Source organism: Leptosomus discolor, chromosome 1 (genome assembly GCF_034619465.1).
Source record: "Leptosomus discolor isolate bLepDis1 chromosome 1, bLepDis1.hap2, whole genome shotgun sequence".
NCBI lineage: Eukaryota > Metazoa > Chordata > Aves > Leptosomiformes > Leptosomidae > Leptosomus > Leptosomus discolor.
The window spans coordinates 177,915,698-177,928,170 of NC_141391.1; positions in this window are offsets into that span (position 1 = coordinate 177,915,698).

Consider the following 12,473-nt stretch of genomic DNA (forward strand, 5'->3'; position numbering starts at 1 on the left):
ATTCAATATGGTCTCCAAAATGAATGCCTATGATTTTTGTTCATGAAAGTAATCCAATTTCTCTTCAGCTGAGATACAAACATCATTTTATAGAGAAACTGGTAAGTTCAGATATGTTGAAATTTCTGTGGCTTCCTCTGACAAACGATTAGCTGGGCAGAAAATTATGAATGTAAATTCAGGAGACATCTTTCATGCTTTGAAAGGGAGAAGCGCTGGTCAGAGAATGCGTATTTCTTCTCATTTTTATATGAATGCCAAGAAAATGTTTTCTTCCTCTAGAGAGATTTTCTGCAGTCAAGAGTTCCCATCCCTTCTTTAAAACCTATCCTTCCTGTACTTGCAGGTTAAGATCTGATCTCCGCTTCTGAAAATGTCCTGACATTGTCCCATGGGTAAATAATAGGAAATTTTATATCTAAGTGTCTAAAGATGCCTCAGAAAAATGTGAGGATAAGGTTGATCAAAATCAACAATATTCTAATAACGATGATAGTAAAATGGGACAAACACATGTCTCTTACAGGCTCATTCACATTGCAGAAATCAGAAAAACTTTGACATTTATGACTTGGTTGATGAACACTTTCAAATACTTGGTGGAGGCTTTGTTACATACTCCTTTGGACAATTTGTCTACCTACCTGAATCGAAGGGTAGCTATGCACTGGAACATGCTTAGTAACTTTGGTTATGTTCCTGCTGAAGGAAGATTTTGGTCCCTAATATTCACTGATGTACAGAACGTATAGTAGTTGCTGTGATGCAGGTTTACCTTACAAAAAGTCAACTGTAGTGCGCATCCATAAAGATCATGTTGGAAGTGACTCTTGGGTGGGTTCATGTGACTCAGAGATGTGTGCATCTGAGTCAGTCTCCTTTGTGAGCAGAGGAGGTCAGCTAATCAATACAGCCAGTGGAGTCCAGAGCACTGTTCACCTCTTTCTGTATAGAGACTGTCATTGTTCAGGACTCAGAATGACCTGAAAGGAGGGACAAAGGGAACAGAACTTGTTTAGTCTGATGGAGAAGCGCTAAGGATGTAACACCTTCAGAGGAACTGCAAAGACAGCAGAAACAAACACCTCAGCAGTGGCAAACTATATAGCAAGGAGCAGTCACTGGCCACAGTTTGAAGAAGCTGTTCATGCAGTGCATAGCTGTAGATAGAGGTAAGAAGATGGCGGAATGGGCAGCTAAACAGAAGAGAAGACGAACATATTTTCTGGGGATGAACAAGGCTACTAAATGATGCAACAATATACATATTAACTCTTCCTAGGAGAAGAGTTTACTTGCCCCTCTGTAGCAAAGAATCTCATTCTGAGAGTCTCAGCCTTGAAAGAGAATCTCCATTTTTCTCCTTGCAAGCATATCAGACAGAAAACAATGTGACATCCTGACACTAATTTCTGACTTCTTATTCTCTCAAGCATTTACAAGTATTTCAGAGCTATCGGCTCTTTGTACATACTGCAAACATAAGGTTTGGTGCACCCTGTCAACTTAGTCTTAAAATGGAATGCATGATATTAGGAGCATCACAAAGGGGTTTGGGTAAATTTCTGATATGTCTTCCTAACTGCTTTGTTATAGTGTGAATGCTTTAATCAGAGATATTTCCCAACTGCATCCACAAATGATTTGCAGAGATTGCATTATATCTGTGGATGATTCAGATACATAATGCCTTATAAGAAAAAATGTCTGTTGCCACTAAGATAGAAGACATATTCACAGTGAGTAGTTAATGAAACTCATTCTGTTATACTTTTTACTGTCTATAGGCAAGTTTAGGCTTATTTTTAAAAATGGAATATTCACAAGAAAATGTCATTATATATACAGAGATAATATTTAGTCCATACATTATAGCTGAAAAGCTTGCTGAAATGATTCATTGTCAAAAAAATCAAGCTGTGTTTCTAAATTTCATTGAACAAAACTCAGACTGTGATGCCTAACAAGCGTACGGATGACCTCTGAATCTGGAGAAAGCACAAACTGCTTGAAGTAAATTTTTCTTCTTCAGTGCTGATTCTAGCACAGATGAGCAGCCATTCAAGGTCTGGTTCTTAATTTGAATTTTCAACATAGCAGTAATTACACTGACAAAGGGACTACCAATTGTTGTCTACCTCTATCATTTATAGTTCATTTGGACCTATTAGGTCCTGCTGTACACTGGGAATGAAGTCGAGTCACACTGCATCAGACACTGAAGATTGCCTGTGGTTTCTCAGGGAGCAGAGAGAGCCTAATTACTTCTGCTCCTTCTTCAGGAGAGCAGTGAGTCCAAAAGGTCTCTCCAGCTGCAACTGCTTTTTGCAACAAAGGGATAATAACACGATAGAGTAGAACACACAGTACAGCAAGAAGGTAAGTGCTTCTGTACTTAGTGCCTCTGGAGAAAGTCATCCCTATTCAAACATTTTCCACATTGCTATGTAAATATTAGCAGCCACCAACAGCATTTTGACATACACTCAAAATATTAGGAATGAATGCTACTGTGCATGTAGAAATGATATTTTAAATAATTCTAATGTGTGCATTTTATTGTCTTGTTTTCAAATATGTTAGCAAGTAATACAAATCACAAGATTTCATGTAACATTCAGCAAGAAAAGAAGACTGCATAAGACTTTGATATCAAAATTGAGATCAGAGTTGTTACCCTCCCCACAGAGAGCTTGAAAAAACTGCAGATTTTGAGGAACAGCCAAGTGAACTTTCATTGTGTGTTCTCTCAAACACATACATTTGCTTTCTCCCAAGATAGCTTAATAGCTTTTGCCTAGATGTCTCTGCATTCAAAAGTATAAGGCTAAGTATTGAAAATATTAGCCAGAAAGAGACTTTGTGGTTTTCTAGAACACAATGAACATAGGAAAACAGGTACTAGGAGGAAAGCCCTTCTCCAGCTTGTAAAACCCCTTCTGTTTCAGTTTGTATTTGCTGCTATGTAGCAATAGTAATTATATCATTAATGACGTTAATTCTAATGCTTATAGTGGCAGGTGAAATAAGATCACAGCACTTGCTACCTCCTTATTAGGTACTTCGGTGAAAAGCTCAGACCTCAGGCAACACCTCTTACAAGGTGAAGCATACAATTCTTGTATCAGGTAATTAAGGTGCTCTGTCTTTATAAAAGCACCAGGGCATATTTTGTCTAATATTAGTTTCAAAAATCCATCCTCACATACAGTTTCTCAGGGGCTTCATCCTAAACCCATGAAGAGGAATCAGTAGAAAGAAACAGGAACATCAGAATCACTCTCTGGATCAGAATTCAGATCTCACTCACCCAGGGTCTAAAGGGGCACTGTAAGAAGATGTGGCAAGGAAAAGTTCAAAGACCTCTGAGTAGGCAAATCTAAGGTTAATTTGCTGCTTCATAAGTCTCCTCCTGATCAAAAATAATTAAAGGTGGGCTTCAAGCATGAGTTTTAATATCACTTCCGCATAATTTTAGTTAGCATTAACAAGGATAATGGGATATTCTTCATATAGACAAGCCTGTCAAATTGTGTTGAAATCCTATTAATTCCTGGCCTCAGTTACTTCCCCTGGCCATAATTTACACTGCATAAATACATGCCGTATATGAAAAAGACTGACTGATTTCAAAAGGATAGAGCCTTCCTTGTATTTTCTCATTTCCAAGCTCCAGCATATACTCTCATCACCTAAATCTGTATTTTCATTCCTTATTAATCCCTTTAACTGCTCCCTTCATCTTCTGTGCTTATTGGATTTGTAATTAATTAATCACTAATATTCTCCATTCCCCTGCTTGTGGAGACATTTCGATGAATTGATAATTCGACATTGCACTGAGATTATTTTTAGCTGTCAGCAACTTCTTCATAAACTATTTAGAATCTCAGTCACCAATTTTGACAACACAGCACTGAAACCTGTTTCTTGTCTCATCTTCTCTCACAGCATAACTGTAACTTTCAAAGGAGGCAAGATCTTGGATGTGGTATTCATTATCACCTGATAATTACAGGCTAATTGCATTCTTTGAATGATTTGTTTTCTTATAATGACAGATAGGAAAATATTGATTGCAGTTTTCCTCAGCATGCAGGGACAACAGTATAAAAAAGTTGTATTTTTCATCACCGAGTCATGGCACACAACAAAAAGAAAAGCTCAGTATTGATATCAGTTACTTATATACATCTGACTAATCTTTTCTAATCCTTTTTCAGTTTAATTTTCTAGCTAAGTGGCTCTGAGATACTAAGCTGGGACATGAAAATCGTGGGAATTTTTCTGAGAAAAAAATAATGCATTTTATGCTGATACCGCTTTTTATACAATACCACAAAAGAGAAAAAAAATAACATTTTTTTCTGAAGTGTAAACATCTGAAATGCATATGAAACTGTAGTGAGATTTTTGTTCAAAGCTGCAGACTCCCACAGCATAGCTGTTTTCTGCTTCTCAGTGGGAAAAGTTGAGGACCTTGGCTCTTACTACAAATTCTCTTCATATTAAGAGAATATATATATATAAGGTTAATCCTGAAATGTTTGTAACTTCAGTGTGTAGAAGGACATGATGACTGAAGACCCTTTACCAGGCAATGCCAGTAGACAACCTACCATTTTTTAGCTCAAATCCCTTTTTCACACAAACTCTGGAAGAACTGAGAGCATATCATCAAGTTATACTCCTGCTTAATGTATTGATTGCCATGGTGCATACTGTGTGTTACAGTCACTGGACATTCTGCACGAGTTTTTGGTTCAGAACAAGACCATTCGCTGGAAAGGATCAGTCAGCACCACTTGCCACCCTTGGGCTCACATCATGGACAGGTGCAAAGCACACAGAATAGACCCCTTTTGACCAAAACTGAGCCAGAAATATGCTCTTCAGTGGCAGATGGAATATCTTCCAGCTGCTGATGAGCACTCAGAGCACAGGCTTAAACTAAAGCTAGCCTGAGGTTAATGATTGAAACTAGTTCTGTGTGAATATCAGGTCCTCAGCCAATAACTGTAGCTACCATGCACTATCTGCTGATGTAGACATCCTCTGACTGTCTCCTTACACAACAAAACTCTAGCTGTGTAGCTAGCACTTTAAAAAAAAAAAAAAAAAAAAAAAAAAAAAAAAAAAAAGGTTTAATAGGGTCTTTTAGAGTTTTAAGTATTTACTTTCAATTGCTCCCAAAAAGAAAAGTAACACTAAAAAAGCAGTAATGTTGTTTGTTCTGTATTGTTTGCAAGGTTAAGGTCTATCCCAAAGTGACTATTTAACTCTTATATTGCAGGATTCCCAGCAGAGATATTAATATAAGGTTTTCATCCTTGAAAGAGACAAACCACAGGTTGCCTTTTGACGAGATTTAAATGGAAAAACATGCATCCAGTTACTACCTTCAACAAATATACCAGAAGCAGCTTTAAGTGCAAAAAGAATGTGATTGCAAATTTTCTTGACAATGAATGAACACATGTTTCCTTATTGGGGAAAAAAAATTATTGCAGTTAATCCTCCACATATTTCTCTTTATACATTTTTTTTATGTCTGTATTTCTACATTGCAAGCAGGTTATTTCAAAGAAAGATTTAGTGAGTTCAGGGAGTAGAAACATAAGGAAACTGATGAGACTGCAGTCTAAAAAGTCCCTTCATATTCTCCAGACTCCTGATATACACACTGAATAACAGTAGTGAAAACATGACCTTGCATTAGGAAGTTTTTCGGGTCACTGGAACAGATTCAGAGGAAAAGTAAGAAGTAAAGAGTGGTTTTCATTTACTCATAGGAGCATAGTTGGGCTAACAACATTATGTGATTAGTAGGATAGCTTGCTATAGACATAGATCAGTGTGCACTGTTGGATGGCTGCCCAATGTTTGGAGGGTTTCATTAACAAAGACACCTTTGTTGTCCCACTGTTACAGTGATGCTTCAAACCACAGAGAGTTTGAAAGGGGTCTTTTTAGGACCTTGTAAGGGTCATTGCAGATTGGTTTCTGTAACTGAGAATTATGACAAATGGACTTTTCTAGGCTAAATACCTCACTGATCTCGCATCCTTTTGTATTTGATATCTTTGATCCCTGTCAATGCAGAATATGACCATCTCAGACAGAGGAGAAAAATAATATATTCAGTAATATTCCTAAAGGAGTAAAGAAGGTAACTCTTTCTTCTTTTTTAATTTCCTTTTTATTCTAAACTATCCTCTTGAAATGATTTGTTCATAATATGACAATCCAGACCAGGCTGCTGGTTTAATATAGAGAAGATTTAGAGTGGAGTGTTTTCTGACTTTAGGTATAAAATCTATACATTCAAAGGGCTGTAACTAAAGAGAGTGAGGGTGACCTGGGTCTTTAGTTTTTCTTTTCCTTTTCTAACAGAATTAAATTTCAGAAGAAAATCTCTGCTTTATTTTTAGCTAATATTTGCTTGTCAGAGGAAATGTCACTTTTTATATTTTATCCCCTGCTCTCCACTTGTAATTATCTGAGCTCTAACTCTTGTGCATCGAATTATGATAATGAAAATACATTCAACTAGAAAACCCTTAAGAAATCGCCAACATAGCTAGAACTAATATCAACACTGATTAAATGCTACAATCTGTTTCCAAGAATTGATGCTTCTACATATCTTGTCATTTGGTCCTGGTATAACTTTGTAATTTTTTAACTGTATTAAACAAAGGATAAATAAAGAGCCTCAAAGGAAAGTGTAAATTGTGCATAACTAACAGGAGCAGTGTGGGGACATTTCTTGAAGGTCTTAACTGTCCTCTCCAAAAGTATGTATCCATCTCCATTATTTATGCCAAATGTCTATTGGATGAATAAACTGATGGAAGTTGCTTCTGGTACCAGCTGTTGCTGTCCGTAAATTAATTCCCAAAAAATTTGTTGGTTGCCTATACATACAAAATTATTTGAAATTATGCAAAAAAAAAAGGTAATTTAATCTTGAAAAAAAAAAAGGATTTAGAAACTTGCTGTTTTCTAAGCACAAACCTCTAAAGTAGTAGCAAAATAAAACCAAACCAGTTACCCAATGAAGTAGAAGGAGAAAAAACCCTGTCCTCACTCCCACCCCTTTAGTTTTTTAGGTTTTTTGTCACTGTACATACAAGCGTGTGGCAATAGCAGTCCTGTATTTTCACAAAATAAAAGGAACTGTCTAAAATTGAATACCAAAAGAGGAGGTGCTGGAACAAATTGGAAAATTAAATGCTGACTAGTCACTAGGACTGGAAAATCTTAAATTAAGAGTTCTGAAGAAATTTAGGAATGAAATAGATGAGCTGCTGGCAAGACTGAATAAAGTCTCAGTCAACTGCTCCATACAATGTCTGGAATTCAGCAAATATTTTGGCCAGCTTTAATACAGCTTCTACAGTTATGTTTGGCATTTGTTATTTCCAGAAACTAACTTCAGTTCCAGAGTGAAAACTGTGTGAAATGACAATAAAAGATACACTTAAGAAATGCCTCGAGGAGTAAAAATTAAGCACACAACTACAATGGCTTACATGAGGAAGAAGAAAGGCTTATGCTTCACTGTTCTTTCAGAATTTGTGACTGTGACAACAACGTAGAGGATGAAGGAGAAACAATTAATATAGCTTAGTAAGATATTTCAAAAGCTTTTGACAAATTTTCTCAAAAGATACTATTACAAAAATCAAGTTGTAAAGTACTGTCAAGTTTCAAAACTGGCTAAGACAAAACTAAACATTTACAAATGATTGGCTTTTAAGATGTAAATTTATACTGGTGTTCTTCTCAGACAGCTGAACCAGCTTGCACTTTATTTATAAATATTTGTAAAATAACTTTATAATAAAATGCATAAATTTCAGATCTTCTACAATATTTCAATTAACTTTAAATGGAATTAATAAGTTTTTCAACTGTCACACAGAACTTACTTGAAGTAGCACATTATTTCTTCCTCCTCCTTTTCATCCCTCTTTTCACCCTTGACTCATCTCCTCACCTGCATTAGCCAAAGATGTGAGATGGAATATGCCAAACTCCTGTCATGTACTGACACTGATTGTCACAAAAAAAAATTGCTTGGTACAATGTAATCCCATGTGAAACTAAACCAAACACAATACCACACAAGAAACCTAGAGTGTAATGCAAAACTCCTAGAAGACAAGAGAAGGGAGAAACTTGTTAAGTCTAACCCTGCCAGACGACTAGGTAAGTGCTAAGATGCTGTAAGAAATCTCATGCATACTATAACTCATTTCTAAGAGTATTAATCCATATTTAAATCCATCAGACCTAAAAAAATATTAACTATAGTTAGGTAGCTGTTATCTGTATGACTGTATGTTTCCTTCTCTGACACTCTTTTCTTCTTTCTATGCTTACTAGTTATTCACTTGTTAAGCACGGTCTTGATTTAAACTTCATCCTGCAGATCCATCTTTCTCAAGGGAACTCCATGTTCATGTGGCTCTGCTTGGGCAGAGGTCTAGTGTCAATGATAAAGACTGGTTTGTAAGCTCTCTGTATCACCCTGTCTCTTATCACAGATTTATAAATAACAAGAACAGTGGAAGTTATTGTGGTATAAATATAATGTGAATCAAGGAAAATATATGCTTCCGTTGTAATCTAAAAACTCATGGTTTCTACCAGTCATTTTCTATATTTATTCACATTTCACTATATGTTTTCCCCCTTGACTATTCTGTTGTGAAGCTGAAACTACAGTATGTGGCACCTTTGGCAAAGGAGTTAAAATTCAAGGGCTAGCACTAGATTTACATTTCTGCTCCTGGAGCTGAATAGTACTGCAACTGTTACACAAAGAATCCAGTCTCAAATAGTCAGAGTACTGTTGAGAGTGCATGTGATATGAACTGTTTTACAATAACTGCTATAATATGCTTTCCAGACCTAGGAAGCAATTTGTTTTGCTTAGTGGGCTTCTGAACTCCAAGCTCAGAATTTATCAAAACCCATGTACAATGGAAATAAACTTATGCTTTGGACTGACAATGCGAGGTATTTGTATTAAGATTTTTGATTCCCTTATGCCAGTACAAATAGCTTTCTGGCATTCCCTCAAGGCAAAGAATTAGGCCAAAGACATTTAATGTCCTTTGCGATGCACAGTACAAGATCAGATGAAACTTGACTTACAGCTAGAGTATCACTTTGCTTTGCTTCTCGTGTTTTTCTCTTTTTAATGTACCTTTTCCTATTTTAACTTTACTTTTTTCTTACATTTCGTAAATAAAAGGTGCAAGCGCTCATATTTCTTAATGTGTTTTCAGAGCGTGACCTACAACATAGGTCAAAGGTTGTATCTAAACAACAGATCCAAAAAATAGCCTGGCCATCTACCTTACATTTAGGCATCTAATCCAAATTTATAACTTGAAAGCTGTTAACTGACTTTTCCACAGCCACAGAAAGTCTGCCAGAATGTTGCAGTTTGTACCAGATGCTTACATATATATTGCAGCAGGGTTGCCACAGGGAGAGTGTTCAGTACCCTAATCACCACACTCAGTATCACCACCCACTTTCTGTCTCATTTAATACTTAGGTAGCTGAAACAACGAGAAATAGATTCAACTGCATTCTGTCCTCCTCTCTGAAACACCCTGTAAAGGAATCTTTGGTGTAGTCTCTGGCAAGGTCAGATATCTTCATTGAAACTCCTACTCAGAACAAGGGTGCAAATCTTCTCCCACTTCTTTTCCTCTAATTTCTTGTATTCTTTCTTTGTGTGAGTTTCCTGCCTACCTCCAGTAAATAGTTTACATTTGGGAATTTTAAGCCAAGCTCTGGGAGCTATAAAAATTAAGCCTTGCAGTGTCTCCTCCAGCCCCTCAGTACTTATTTCCCAGTTCAATGCTTTTGTCACATTTTTGGTGCCAGTCTGAGGTGCCCAGCTCCGGGCATGTAGCAGGAGGGACACATAACTCCAGACCATGGATTCTATTAAAACCCCCTCATAGGACACAGTGGTGTTTTGCGGAGGAGCTTATGCCAAATCTGCCAGGCTGTACCTGCTATTGTCTTCCCAGCTGGCCATATTCAACCGCCTGGACCTCCCAGGGGCTGCTTTCCCTCTTGCCCCAACATGCCTGTAAGCAAAAGCACACACTCAAGGTTTGCACTGGGATGCAGTCAGGAGGCTCCTAGGCTGATAGTTTGGCCCTAGAAGCCATGAGATTCTCCCAGGTCCCATAGTACAGACATAGTCTGCAATGCTAAGCCCCACCACATATATACATACAACTCCCATCACCCTCTTATTTAAGCTGCTCTTTTCTGTACTATCATTTTTTCCCCTGTAACTCAGCAGCAACTTAAAAGACACCCTTTACTTTTCCTGGGTTCTGTTTAACTCTCAGCAACAGGAAACTGTAGTAGCTGGACTGACAGGAATCGTAAACTGGCAAAAATGCTCTGAAGCCAGCAGAAATCCGTCAGTTTTCACCTGCAGAGAAAGCAACTTCTGATCTCTAGTCCCTCCATTACCCTTGAGTATACAGAGTAAGGTAATTATGCATTTTGTGCCTAATGGCTCAGTGCTATTTATAACATAGATTTCCAGGAAGAAAAATAATCCATCTTCCAGAACTCAGGGAAGCTCTTCTCAGTGTTGAACTGGGATAGCCCACTTAATTTTCCCTCTCTGGCCTAATTTCATGTATTTTACTAATCCTTCTTAATTTAAATTTACTTCAGGCTAACAAAGGAAATTATATTATTTTAGCTGCATGGTCTTCTGCCTTTTTTGTATTTCATTTTTCATACTTCTTAAAGAACACTTCCCTTAAAGGATACTTCAGATGCTAGAAAAAATTCACAGACAAACTCAGGATCTCAGCTCAAATGTGGGTTACAAAGACCCTTTCTGCGTGATCTAGTATAAAAGGCAAATTAAATGTCACAAAGACAGTAGAATTTTAGGTTACACAGACTCTCCACCTGTTGGTCGTGAAGACTATGGACTATTGTCTGCAGAAACAGTGGATTAACCCTTTCCTTGGGTAGACAGGGATGCTTGCATGAAGCCCCTAATAGATACAAAATCCATCTTTTTAGTTCTTTTAATGTGACTGCACACACTTACGGGTAAGTAAGATGAGATCAGATACTTGTTTGTAAAGCAGGGACAAAGGTGTGGATGCCTGAGCCACATATATACTAAGGAGAGTATAGAAGAAAAATATAGACAAGCAAAAGAAATGGTGCATTGAAAAAAAGTGGACCCAGGGTAGGGTGAATGTCCCTGTTCTCATATTTTGCTGCCACCCTGTAAATCTTCACTGAGGCAACAGATGAAAATAATTGGTGTTTACCATTCCCCAACAATGAATTCTTCACTCCCTGTTCCTAAGGGATGACACCCTACTGGCATAGGAGATGTAATTCTCACCAACAGAGGTAAATTGGTCGCTGCAGCTTGCCCTTTATATGCTACATATGATTTACTTAGGTTTTATTAACTAGAATAGCAGTTATTACGACTTGATAATGTTCACTGACAAAAACAGAACTTCTCACAGCAGTGGAGCTGTTCAAACACAGATCTACAATCATTTAATCTCTTAAACTTTGCTCTACTGTTAATATTTTGACCAGAGAGGCTATTTCTCTAAAATTTAGAAAAGGGTTGGTGGACTCAGCAATCTAATTACAATTGTGTGTGAAACGACAACAAAAGATGTGTTTTTTCCTGTGACTTCTAGGCTGCAGGTGGCATTGTACCTTTCAAAACACAACCAGGAACTGATATTTCTCACAAAGCTCATTTCTATTCCAATCTGTACCGCTCTAACTCCAGAGTTTTAATTGCCTTTCCATCTGCAGAATATAGACTTTTCCTCCTACCCTGCCAAGCCTGGACTATGAACAATCTCCTTCATTTAATGTCAGTTGCCATTCAGGGCTACAGGTGACATTGATTAATTGTTCAATTAGTTTAATTATACGGAGTAAAAGATGTGCAAAGCAACAAATGTATCAGGAATGTTTAATGTACAGTAGACATGTAGCCAAATAAGAATATAAAGAGCTTTGCAAATCATTAAAAGCGGAGGAGGTGTCTTTTTTTTTTTTCCACTTTTTTGTGAAACTTTCATCACTCAGAAATTACAGAAGTTACCACAGATCTCTGCAGCCACTTTAGAATAGTTTTGGAAAAATGTTTTAAGTACTGTTCATTTGTGAAAAAATCTCATCATAACAATACAAAGTGTATATTTTAAAATTCTTCTTTAGTTAAAAGCTGTCATGGAGATGCCTAATTTTGTTGCCTTATCAGTTTGGGGTTTTTTTTCTTTAAATTTTGGTGATCTTTATGTTCTTTAAAAGATTGAGGTGTTCCTTTAGTAACACTGCAGGAAATAGAGAAGCTGTGATTTTCTCTATTTTGCTGATAATTATAAACAGGAGGTAGTCACAGCTCAGAGACTTGTTTGTGTCTTGCG